Below are 13,334 nucleotides of genomic sequence, written 5' to 3' on the forward strand. Positions count from 1 at the left end.
ATTTTTAATCTTATTTTGTGTTAAATAATAAGTACGGTATGTTACTTTGAAGAGTAAATCATGAATACGACGAATTTACCACGTGCATTACCTATCTGACGTAATAATGAGAGTGGTAAAATGTCAGGTATGTCATTTATTGTAATAAATGTGAGCTACAAGCCTTAAGGGCAGTCTTATCTGTGATAAGGTGTTCCGTGATATTTGTAGTATCGTGGTATTACTTTGCATCTTGAGTTATTGCAATACAGAACAGTTTTTTCTCGTGGTGACTTGTTGGAACCACTTTCAATAGTCAAACGACTGTACCAAGGAGCGATAAGGAGACCTGCTAGACAGTTGCGCTATGTGGGTTGCATGTGAATCAGGCGAAATTCAATTCAGGTCGTTCGGATACTATTGGGCATGAATGAACATCACGTGTATCGATTTCCATCGCGCTGGGGTAAGTCCTCCGGGATACGTTTATTCTCCTTAGTGTGTAAATATATTTGGAGCATGTCATTCAAAAACGTTTGAAACGACATAGACGGGAGCGGGTTGTTGTTAGGAGAGCAGAATGTATTAGACTCGCGGATCATGTGGTGTTATTGGCAGAGAGCGAAAGTATGACTGAAATGTTAAAAGAATTGAACAAGAGACGTGAGTAAATTGGAATGAGAAATAATAAGAAAAACGCAAAATGTCCGGTGATAGGTGCAAGAAAAGCAAGAACAACTATAATGTTAGGCAGGAAGATACACAACAATTTAGTGTTTTTAGATAACTGCGACGTGCTATTATGGACGACATTGGAAGTAATAAGGAGGTGAAAATACGTATAGCAATTGCCAACGAGACGTTTCATAACAGGAGGCTTTTATGTGGGTGCGTTGATAGGGGATAAAATAGGCAGGCACAGTGAGAAATGAGGTGGTGTTGATTGGGAGAACAGAGAGAAATTTTAAAGGTAGCAGGATGAGCAAACACAATTGGCATGGACACTGAATGAGAAGAGATTGTTTATTGATGGTATGAAGGAAATGGTGAATGCAAGAAGAAGAAGAAGGAGAAGAAGAAGAAGAAGACGCAGAACATACCAGGTGGTGGACAGCGTAAGAACAGAAAATAGTTGTGAGAAAACAAGAGGGTAACAAATGATGGGACTGCATGGAGAACTACATGTGAAGACCTGCCCTAGGGCAGAACACTCATGGTGGTGGTGTTGATGAAGAGGAGACTTATGTAGGACATTTTGCAAAACGCCCATTTTCTTGTAATCCAAATTTAAACAAAACATAGGCAGCTTATAATTTGTAGTCTATAAACGACCGTGAATTGCGTGACAGATGGAACTTGCCAGTATACCAGTTATTAGGACTTATTCCCACTCCACTGACGTATGGAGCGTGCGAACCGTGGCTGCTTAAAAGCCTCTGTGCGTGCTGTGCTTAGTCTCTTCTGGTCTTCACGCTTCCTACAATACGTAGGCGGTTTCAGTATATTCCATTCCTACTTTCATCATGTAACGTCAGTTCTAGAAACTTTCTAATTAGGTCTCCTCGAGATACTTTACTCTTCCACGGGATAGTCTGTGTCTACCATGAACTGTCCGTTAGTCAGTAAGTGGAATAACTGGTTTTCCGACACATGTCGCCATGTAACTGTCGCTCTGTCTCCACGCCAGAGAGACGGAAATTCTGTGTGCCACATTTGAAGATGAGTCTGTAAAGGTTACAAAACTAGTTAATGGAATTACAAATAGTTGAAAAAGTGAGTTTTTGCAGTTTTCCGTATTTACATTCAATGCACTAGTCACAGGCTCTAGGCGATCCTTAGGGGACAAGCTTAGTCGGTTGAGAGCGTGATGTGTCCCTCCGAGATTAATTTCACCTGGGCTTTAAGCGACTCACCGGTCAGCATTTACAGAGCTGCCAACTACATCTCACACCGGGAATATGACCAGGATTGGTTTGCATCGCAGCCTACGGAAGAGAACGCAAATCGAACGATCATTCGCAGTCATTCCCTCCATTGACTACCATTCGCCTATATTCAACAGTTAAGGATTCCTCCGGAAATATTCCAAGTAGACTTTCTCTGGATATTTTACGTTTCTTTCCAAGCGCCTGCCTGTTCAATTTGATCAGAAACTGTGTGACATTCTCCAACGGGTCAAAAAACCTGTGACCATTCGTGCCGCCCTTCTCTGTATACATTCAGTATCGCCGGGCAGTTGTATCTGATTAGGATCCAAGAATCTCGAGCAATATTCGGGGATGGGTCGCAAGCGTGATTTGTAAGCAATTTCTTTTGTACACTGATTGTATTTTCCTAGAATTCTACCAACGAATTGCAGACATCCACCGTATTTCCCTAAGACTGCGACTATGTGACGGTTCCATTTCAAATCTCTAGAAATTTTTACACCCAGGTATTCATGTGGGTTGAGCGATAGCGAATTTGACTCGCTGCACTATACTCGTAGGATAAGGTTATATCGTTTTGTGAACCGAACAATTTTACATTTCGGGAACATTTAAACTAAGTTGTCATGCTTTGCACTACACTGAAATCTTATGAAGGCGTGACTTCTTTCAAACAGAACTTTATTACAGGCAACAGCATCATTTGCGAAAACACTGAAGTTCCAAATAGACCGCGTAACCACGGCCCCCTTCTCCCCTCCAAATTGCTGTCTGAAAACTGGAAGTCCCATTTGTAAAACACCTTCAGAAGTTCGTTCACATTCCGTATCAGTTAATGTGTTAAAAACTTGACCTGAAGAAACATAACCCTTTGTAGTTGAAGACGCTCAGTTGTAAGAGAAGCTAGTTTTTCGAAAACGTCTCAATATTTATGTACTGAACTAGGTGTTGTACAATTCTATAATTTTCAGGTACATTCGGCGACGTTTGTGGATACTGTCTGACAAATGTGTTGCGAATAAAGTGAGTAGTAAAGAAGTAATAAAGTGAAACATCAAGCCTGATGCTGACACCTTACTGCACGATCAGCGAAAATGTAGAAGTGATAAAAGTCTTTTTCCTTTCATCATTATGTCAGGGATGTCAGAGGGGAAAAAAAGTTGCGCCAAGTTTCGAAATTATGTGTGAAGTTTGTTGGAAGTCGCCACGCGCTGCCTTTCACAAATGCTCGGTGAATATAGTCTCGATAATTTGCGCGCCATGAAATTATGCTGCCTTAGTCGAGTACGCAGTTTTTAACTTTTAACGCCCGACTTATTGCGTAAACCTATGCCTTTAAATGAAGGACGGAAGGAGGATTGCATTTAATGTGCTATCGATGTCGAGGTCATTAGAGACGGAGCAGGAGTTGGCACTGCGTCAGGGAAGGGTAAAAGAAGTCCGCCGTTCCCTTTCAAAGGAACCATCCCAGCATTTACTTGGAGCGATTCAGGAAAGTTACGGAAAACGTATCAGGATGGCCGGATGCGGATTTAAACGTCATCCTCCCGAATGCGAGTCTAGTGTACTAGTTGACAGCTCGTCGTGTAGAAGCTAGCGTTGTTGGTGATGGGATTCCGGGTTCGATTCACGGCTGGGTTGCTTTCTCCGCCCGGGAAGTAGGTGTCTGTGGTGTCATCATTTCATCATCATCCGTGAAGGTGGCGAAACTGGACTGTGTAAAGGTTGGAGCTTTGTACAGGCACTGATAACCGTGCAGTTAAGCGCCCCAAAAACCAATCATCATCATCATCATCATACCATGTAATAACCACTGCGGCAGCTCGTTCGGTATACATTTAAATGAGCAGATTAAGTCAGCATTTTTAGTATTTACATTGACTTCGTTCTTCATAAATGAAAGCAGGAACTATGACAAGACAAAGGATTTGGGATAACGAATGAGAAATACCTGATTGTGCTTCTGTTTGTAGATGACATGATTCACGTTCACGAAATGACCTCCAAAGATCTATATACCACCTGAACGAAATATGCAATGAATACAACTTTAAAATTTCTAGTAATAAAACGAAAATAAGTGCACTCCGAGGAAAATACTCAGTCATTTTAAAACTAGTTTTGGATAATCCTGCTTTAGAACTGGTCTCTTAATCTTTCACTTAGGCTACGCTGTAAGATCTGATTTTTACTCTGATACTTAAAATAAATTACACAAATTCTAAGCTGTCTGTGACACTATTATCTGAATATTGGGCAATAAAGTACAAAAAGATTGTTCCGAAATTCTATAACGTGGTCCCGGTTCCTGTATTATGCTATGAAAGCGAAAACATGGTTAAAAAAAAAGCAAAAAAAAATCACACGGCAGAGATGAGGTTCCTAAGAAATTCGAAGAGCTGCACAACAAGAAATGATTAGGAATGAAGATACTAGAGAAAAATTAAGTATTTTCAACAGAAACTAAAAAATTCAAAAATATCGTGAAGACTGGTGAGAATGCTACGTCCCAGACTTCCCCAAAATTTTCTGAACTACAAGCGGAATGGAAGACGTGATATTGAAAGGCCTCGGACGTGGGAGCAATTTCGTTTGAGAGACTATCCCGCGCGGCGACTACTGAAGTACTTATACATTATAGAATTCTTAAGTTATACAACCAAAATAAGTAAGTTTTAATGTAGTTTACGTTCACTGATGCAAAAAAAAAATTCTTGCTTTTTAAAGTGGGCTCGTTCTTTCTAAGGGTTCAAACTGTCTCCATGACAAATTTGAACAATATCTGTTAAGCGGTTTGGACTCTAAAACGAAACAGACTGTGTTACAAAGTTGGAAAGCAACTGAGAGAAAGAAGCAGCATCGGTTTCTGCAGGAGGCGGCCATCATTTTGTAGGACAATGCTCGGGCACGCTCGGTTCAAGTCGTGACTGATTTGATCGGTATATAGGGATGGGGAGCGCCGCATCACGCACCACACTCATCTACATCTATATTTATACTCCGCAAGCCACCCAACGGTGTGTGGCGGAGGGCACTTTACGTGCCACTGTCATTACCTCCCTTTCCTGTTCCAGTCGCGTATGGTTCGCGGGAGGAAAGACTATCTGAAAGCCTCTCTCTAATTTTACATTCGTGATCTCCTCGGGAGGTATAAGTAAGGGGAAGCAATATATTCGATACCTCATCCAGAAACGCACCCTCTCGAAATCTGGCGAGCAAGCTACACCGCGATGAAGAGCGGCTCTCTTGCAGAGTCTGGCACTTGAGTTTGTCAAACATCTCCGTAACGCTATCACGGTTACCAAATAACCCTGTGACGAAACGAGCCGCTCTTCTTTGAATCTTCTCTATCTCCTCCGCAAACCCGATCTGGTAGGGATCCCACACTGATGAGCAATACTCAAGTATAGGTCGAACGAGTGTTTTGTAAGCCACCTCCTTTGTTGATGAACTACAGTTTCTAAGGACTCTCCCAATGGATCTCAACCTGGTACGCGCCTTACCAACAGTTAATTTTATATGATCATTCCATTTCAAATCGATCCGCACGCATACTCCGAGATATTTTACAGGAGTAACTGCTACCAGTGTTTGATCCGCTATCATATAATCATACAATAAAGGATCCTTCTTTCTATGTATTCGCAATACATTACATTTGTATATGTTAAGGGTCAGTTTCCACTCCCTGCACCAAGGGCCTATTCGCTGCAGATCTTCCGGCATTTCGCTACAATTTTCTAATGCTGCAACTTCTGTGTATGCTACAGAATCATCCGCGAAAAACCGCATGGAATTCCGACACTATCTACTACCTCATTTATATATATATTGTGAAAAGTAATGGTCCCATAACACTCCCCTGTGGCACGCCAGATATTATTTTAACGTCTGTAGACGTCTCTCCAGTGATAACAACATGCTGTGTTCTGTTTGTTAAAACTCTTCAATCCAGCCACAGAGCTGGTCTGATATTCCGTGGGCTCTTACTTTATTTATCAGGCGACAGTGCGGAACTGTATCGAACGCCTTCCGGAAGTCGAGAAAAATAGCATCTACCTGGGAGCCTGTATCTAATATTTTCTGGGTCTCATGAACAAATAAAGTGAGTTGGGTCTCACACGATGGATGTTTCCGGAATCCATGTTGATTCCTACAGAGTAGATTCTGGGTTTCCAAAAACGACATGATACTCGAGCAAAAAACATGTTCTAAAATTCTACAACAGATCGACGTCAGAGATATAGGTCTATAGTTTTGCGCATCTGCTCTACGACCCTTCTTGAAGACTCGGACTACCTGTGCTCTTTTCCAATCATTTGGAGCCTTCCGTTCCCCTAGAGACTTGCGGTACACGGCTGTTAAAAGGGAGGGCAAGTGCTTTCGCGTACTGTGTAGAATCGAATTGGTACCCCGTCAGGTCCAGTGGACTTTCCTCTGTTGAGTGATTCCAGTTGCTTTTCTACTCCTTGGACACTTATTTCGATGTCAGCCATTTTCTCGTTTGTGCTAGGATTTAGAGAAGGAACTGCAGTGCGGTCTTCCTCTATGAAACATCTTTGGAAAAAGGTGTTTACTATTTCAGCTTTACGCCTGTCATCCTCTGTTTCAATGCCATCATCACCCCGGAGTGTCTGGACATGCTGTTTCCAACCACTTACTGATTTAAATTGAGACCAGAACTTTCTAGGATATTCTGTCAAGTCGGTACATAGAATTTTACTTTCGAATTCACTGAACGCTTCACGCATAGCCCTCCTTACGCTAACTTTGACATCGTTTAGCTTCTGTTTGTCTGAGAGGTTTTGGCTGCGTTTATACTTGGAGTGAAGCTGTCTTTGCTTTCGCAGTAGTTTCCTAACTTTGTTGTTGAACCACGGTGGGTTTATCCCGTCCCTCACAGTTTTACTCTACACGTACCTGTCTAAAACCCATTTTACGATTGCCTTGAACTTTTTCCAAAAATACTCAACATTGTCAGTGTCAGAACAGAAATTTTCGTTTTGATCTGTTAGGTAGACTGAAATCTGCCTTCTATTACCCTTGCTAAACACGTAAGCCTTCCTCCCTCTTTTTATATTCCTATTAACTTCCATATTCAGGGATGTTGCAACAGCCTTATGATCACTAATCCCTGTTCTGCACATACAGAGTCGAAAAGTTTGGGTCTGTTTGTTATCAGTAGGTCCTAGATGTCATCTCCACGAGTCGGTTCTCTGTTTAATTGCATGAGGTAATTTTCGGATAGCGCACTCAGTATAATGTCACTCGACGCTCTGTCCCTACGACCCATCCTAAACATCTGAGTGTCCCAGTCTATATCTGGTAAATTGAAATCTCTACCTAAGACTATAACATGCTGAGAAAATTGATGAGAAATGTATTCCAAATTTTCTCTCAGTTGTTCTGCCACTAATGCTGCTGGGTCGGGAGGTCGGTAAAAGGAGCCAATTATTAACCTAGCTCGGCTGTTGCGTGTAACCTCCACCCATAATAATTCACAGGAACTATCCACTTCTACTTCACTACAGGATAAACTTCTACTAAGAGCGACTAACTCTCCACCACCGGTTGCATGCAATCTATCCTTTATATCTGTCTGTACCTTTGTAAAAATTTCGGCAGAATTTCTCTCTGGTTTCAGCCAGCATTCTGTACCTATAACGATTTCAGCTTCGGTACTTTCTATCAGCGCTTGAAGTTCCGGTACTTTACCAACGCAGCTTCGACAGTTTACCATTACAATACCGATTGCTGCTTGGTCCCCTCATGTCCTGCTTTGCCCCGAACTCGTTGAGGCTGCCGCCCTTTTTGTACTTGCCCAATGCCATCTAACCTAAAAAACCGCCCAGCTCACGCCACACAACCCCTGCTACCCGTGTAGCCGCTTGTTGCGTGTAGTGGACTCCTGACCTATCCAGCGGAACCCGAAACCCCACCACCCTATGGCTTAAGTCGAGGAATCTGCAGCCCACACGGTCACAGAACAATCTCAGTCTCTGATTCAGACCCTTTACTCAGCTCTTTACCAAAGGCCTGCAGTCTGTCCTGTCGACGATGCTGCAGATGGTGAGCGGTGAGCTCTGCTTTCATCCGGCTAGCGAGACTGGCAGTCTTCACCAAATCAGATAGCCAGGAAGGGTTTCCTCCGATCCATAGCGACACACATCATTGGTGTCGACATGAGCGACCACCTGCAAATGGGTGCAACCTGTACCCTTCATGGCATCCGGAAGGACCCTTTCCACATCTGGAATGACTCACCCCGGTATGCACAGGGATTGCACATTGGTTTTCTTCCCCTCTCTTGCTGCCATATCCCTAAGGGGCCCCATTACGCGCCTGACGTTGGAGCTCCCAACTACCAGTAAGACCACCCTCTGCGACTGCTCGGATCTTGCAGACTGAGGGGCAACCCCTGGAACAGGACAAGCAGCCACGTCAGGCCGAAGATCAGTATCGGCCTGAGACAGCCCCGGAATTGCGCCCTTCTGAGCTCAGCTTGATTCCTGACGTGAAGGTAGCATTCTCGCTTTCCGCGTCTGGGTTCCCGGGTTCGATTCACGGCGGGGTCAGGGATTTTGTCTGCCTCGTGATGGCTGGGTGTTTTGTGATGTCCTTAGGTTAGTTAGGTTTAAGTAGTTCTAAGTTCTAGGGGACTGATGACCATAGATGTTAAGACCCATAGTGCTCAGAGCCTTTTGAACCATTTGTCGAACTTTGGGGTATTCGGTTCGGAGCTGTTATGGAGATACGTCAGACAATAGACCGCTCCATTCGAACTACCTATACAACTGGCGTAGTTAGGGGTATCTTGCTCTTTCGACATCACTGGCGATGGCTTATATACATGAGCTGTTCAAAAAATATCCGACCTTTTTTAATTGTTGAAATCAACAATGGTATCAGGGCGCGCATGGGCTCATGTTTTCAGGCATATTTAGCACACATACCTGATTTTCTCCACTACTTCGGAACACTTGCAAGTCGTACACGTTGAATTTAGTATTCTGAGCAAAATGACGTCTTTACATCACATTTGGCTCCAAGCTTGGCGATTCTCAAGTTGAAACCATCGTGTGTTTGTGGACAAAGTAATGGGTACTGCAGGGCTAAAGGAGTGGTACAACCATTTCAAAGGTAGCCGCTAATCAATGAAGACAGAAGCCAGTTAAGGTACGCCCGCAATATCTGCAAATCAGGTCGTTACTGATCCCGCAATATTGCTGGTGAAGCAGAATGGACGAATCACTATCAGAGAAGTTGTAGTCTAATCTAAAAGCCGTAAAGTCAACTAACTAACTAGGTGTTACAATAACTAACGTCCGCCCGCGGTAGCTGAGTGGTCAGCACGACAGACTGTCAATCCTAAAAGACCGGGTTAGATTCCCGGCTGGGTCGGAGATTTTCTCCGCTCAGGGACTGGGTGTTGTGTTGTACTAATCATCATTTCATCCCCATCGACGCGCAAGTCGCCGAAGTGGCGTCAAATCGAAAGACTTGCACCAGGCGAACGATCTACCCGATGGGAGGCCCTCGTCACACGCCATTATTATTATACAATAACGAACAACTTAAATTGGAAAGAACACATAGAAAATGTTGCGGTTAAGGCTAACCGAAGACTGCGTTTTATTGGCACAACACTTAGAAAACGTAACAGACCTACAAAGGACACTGCCTACACTACGCTTGTCCGTCCTCTTTTAGAATACTGCTGGGAAATGTGGGATCCTTAAAAGATCGGACTGACGGAGTAGATCGAAAAAGTCCAAAGAAAGGCAGCACGTCCTCCTATTATCGCGAAATATGAGAGAGTGTGTCACACAAATGATACTGGATTTTGGCTGGACATCATTAAAAGAAAAGCGTTTTTCTTTGCGACGGAATCTTCTCACGAAATTCCAATCACCAACTTTTTCCTCCGAATGCGAAAATATTTTGTTGACACCGACCTACGTAGGGAGAAACGACCACAACGATAAAATAAGGGAAGTCAGAGCTCGTATGGAAAGACACAGGTGATCATTCTTTCCGGGTGCTATGCGAGATTGGAATAATAGAGACTTGTGAAGGTGGTTCGATGAACAACCTGCCAGGCACTTAAATGTGATTTGCAGAGTATCCATGTAGATGCAAGTATAGGTGGTCACATTTTTACTATCCCCTGTATGTGCATATCGCTTCACACGACCTTTGTTACCTCAATGTCGATATCGGCATCATTTTCGAAATATGTGAGCTTTCTTATATTATCTGTAATGTTAATATACAACATGAACAGTAAGGCTCCCAACACGCTTCCCTCTGGCACAAGTGGTTACTTTTACACGTATAGATGAACTCTCCATTTAGGATGAGATGATGTGTCCTCCCTACAAAAATATTTTATTGGCCGTACTTTATACGGTGCAGGCAAATGGTCAACTACAATTGCTGTTTACTGTGAGGTAACCTCTAGCGTATCAGAAGCAGTTTAGGAACATTTTTTCAAATGAGTATACGCACTCGTATTTCGGCAGGTGCACAGTTTTGCCATTTCAATTTTTGCACGTTTCACAGATACCTTTTCGAAAATTTCGAGCAAAACAAATCGAAATCTTTATTACATCATGAAACAATGAAGAAGCAAATGCGGGTTTGTTCGCAAGCCCGAAGCAACATCTGGTATAAGAATCATGGATTTTAATAAAGTAGCTGTCGATAGGTTTTTTTCGTTGCTTACAGATGTAACTGACAATCACAAACTAATGACTTCTCAAATAACTAATTGTGATGGAACAGGCGTCTCGGTTAATGCTAAAAACTAATCGAACATCGCAGCTTGCAAAGGGAACCGTCCAGTGCGATCGTTAACATCTGCAGAAAGGGGCGAAATTGCAACCAGCCTCATTAGTACGTCAGCAAGCGGAGCTGACATTCCTCCTACGATTATTTTTCCACGAAAGAAGAAGCAGAAAGAATTTGAGTTAGGACAGGCAGCAGGAGGTTGCGCTGAGGTCCACAGCACAGCATGTATGGCCACAGAGTCCTTCTTTGTATGGTTTCCACAATTAGTGGTATTTTCTAAGGCATCAAAGCAGGTCCCAGTTCTCCTTATATCAGATGGCCACTCAGCACATACCACGAACATTGACGTTATGGACTACGCGAGGGAGAGTGGCGTTTCTTTACCACCACATTGCTCTCACAGACTTCAGCCGCTTGATGTTTGTTTTATAAATCCTCGTTATAGTGATCAGCTTCGAAAATGGCTACGGAACCATGCAGCGAAAGTCGTAACTATCTTTCAAATTTCAACGCTTTTTGGTTCAGCTTTCGTCTAAAGCGCAACAATGAAAACCGCTATTAAAGGTTTCGAAGCTACTGCAATATGGCCCACGGACCCATCCATATTCACGACGCACACTTCCTCCCGGCACACACAACTGACAGCGGACGTGATAGGCCGTCAGATAAAGAGGTTATTATATCTGAAAAATTGGAATTGCCTTCACCTAGCACACCAGCTGAAAAAGACGACTCAAACGGGCTGGATAATCAAGGGGACGAGGTTTCAGCGAATTGTTACAATGAACTGCCGCCTAAGAATAACAAAGTTATTGGGGCTAATTGTTCTAATCTTGGGTGCTCTTGGATGACAACTGACAACACAACCTCCTCATTTCATATTTCACCTGAGATTCTGATTTTCTTGTCAAAAGTTAACGAAAGCAAGAAAAGAGCGAGACTGAAAAGGGGGAACAACGTTGTTTTAACTGATTCGCCGTACAAAAAAAGAGTTAAAAGTCATTAATGGGAGAAATAGAAAAAAGAACATTGACAAAGAAGAAAGAGCAAACAGAAAACTTTCTGCGAAAGAGAATAAAATTAAGAACTCAAAAAAGAGAGAAAGATTCTGAAGGTAAATGGAAAAAAGGAGAGAGAATACAATACTAACGAGAGTGATTATGAGGAAAGTTCTGACTGTCAATGTGTATATTGTGGTGGGTTATATTCAAAATCAGTTGGAAGTTGGGTCGCTTGTTCCACCTGCAAAAAACTGACACACGATTCTTGTGCAGGAATAGATAGCGAAGATGATGAGTGTCTCCCCGTGTGTGAATTTTGTAAACAGCCTCAAGAAAAGGATACGATACATGAAAACTGTAGTTTGACATTAATACTCACTTTAAACTAAAAAAAATAACGAGCAAGCCAATATTTTCTGCATTTCCGATAATTTTATACGTTTTTGTAATCACTTGTATTTACCACCCCATTCTGCCGCGTGCAAATGATATAAATTTCTGTTTTTGAGTGAGAAAATATTGTTGTTTTATTTTATGGCAATGTTCTTGTATTTTTGTGATTAATACATCATAATGTGTTCATATAAAAATTTGTAACTCTCTTATTTATCAATTTTGTACATTTAATCAAAGTGTTCAACTGTGTACCCCATTATACCTTGGATTCCCCAACGTGTCGGATAAGAAAGATAAAAATACAATCACTACTCGTTTCTTCAACGACAATTTAAGCTGTGTTCTGTGGTTCCTCCCAGAGTTCATCACGATATATTCCGAAAAAAATCATAGTTAACGAACATTATAAATTGCTCTAGACACGAAGGCAATCGCAGTTAACATTTAATAAGGCCACTGGTATCCTTCGAAATGCAACTAATCAACGTCATGCAGAACGTCGTGGGTCACAGCGGATGGGTGGAATCGAAATATGACATTTATCCACGATCGCTTCTTTTTGTCAATTTGTGCCATTAATTTCTCTGCTCCCTAATCTGATTTCGTATCTCCCCATCAGCTATTCGATCAAAACTTTTTTAGCATTCTTCTACACCACCACATTTCGGAAGTTTCTAGTCGTCTCCTGTTTGGGGAACCAGGCATGTTAACTACTGATTCGCAATATATTTATTCCGAAAGGCAAAAGGAACCCCGAAAACAATGAAAATAATTTTGTTTATTGGTGATTGTACCAGTTTTATTTACACTTAGTGTGAATATGAAAGTATTTTAGTCCAAATCCGTATTTGAAGGTTCTAAATGTCGGTTTAAATGGCAGCTTGCTATGTAAGACATGCCCACTTGTTTCTCTGTGCCATCTCTTCTTTGAGATGATAAGCCTAGGGACATTTTACCCGTAGCTTTGAGCTTTCACCTATTGAATACATTTTTTCTTGTCTCGTAGTCAGTTGTTTGCTAGAGTAATAACGTTTCTGAACAAAACAAATGCCAAGATCTACCCACAAAGTTTTCGAAAGAAGTTCTAGAAGACTTGCAAGAAATAAAAAAGTAAATATCATGAAACAAATGTTATGTTTATGTACAGCATGCGTACTATTGGAAAGTGAAAGAAACTATGAATTTAAATGAGTGCATGTACGACGGTAAGTGCAATACAACTTTAAATTTTCCGTAACTT

This window comes from Schistocerca gregaria, unplaced genomic scaffold (assembly GCF_023897955.1).
Source record: "Schistocerca gregaria isolate iqSchGreg1 unplaced genomic scaffold, iqSchGreg1.2 ptg000213l, whole genome shotgun sequence".
In the NCBI taxonomy this organism is placed as follows: domain Eukaryota; kingdom Metazoa; phylum Arthropoda; class Insecta; order Orthoptera; family Acrididae; genus Schistocerca; species Schistocerca gregaria.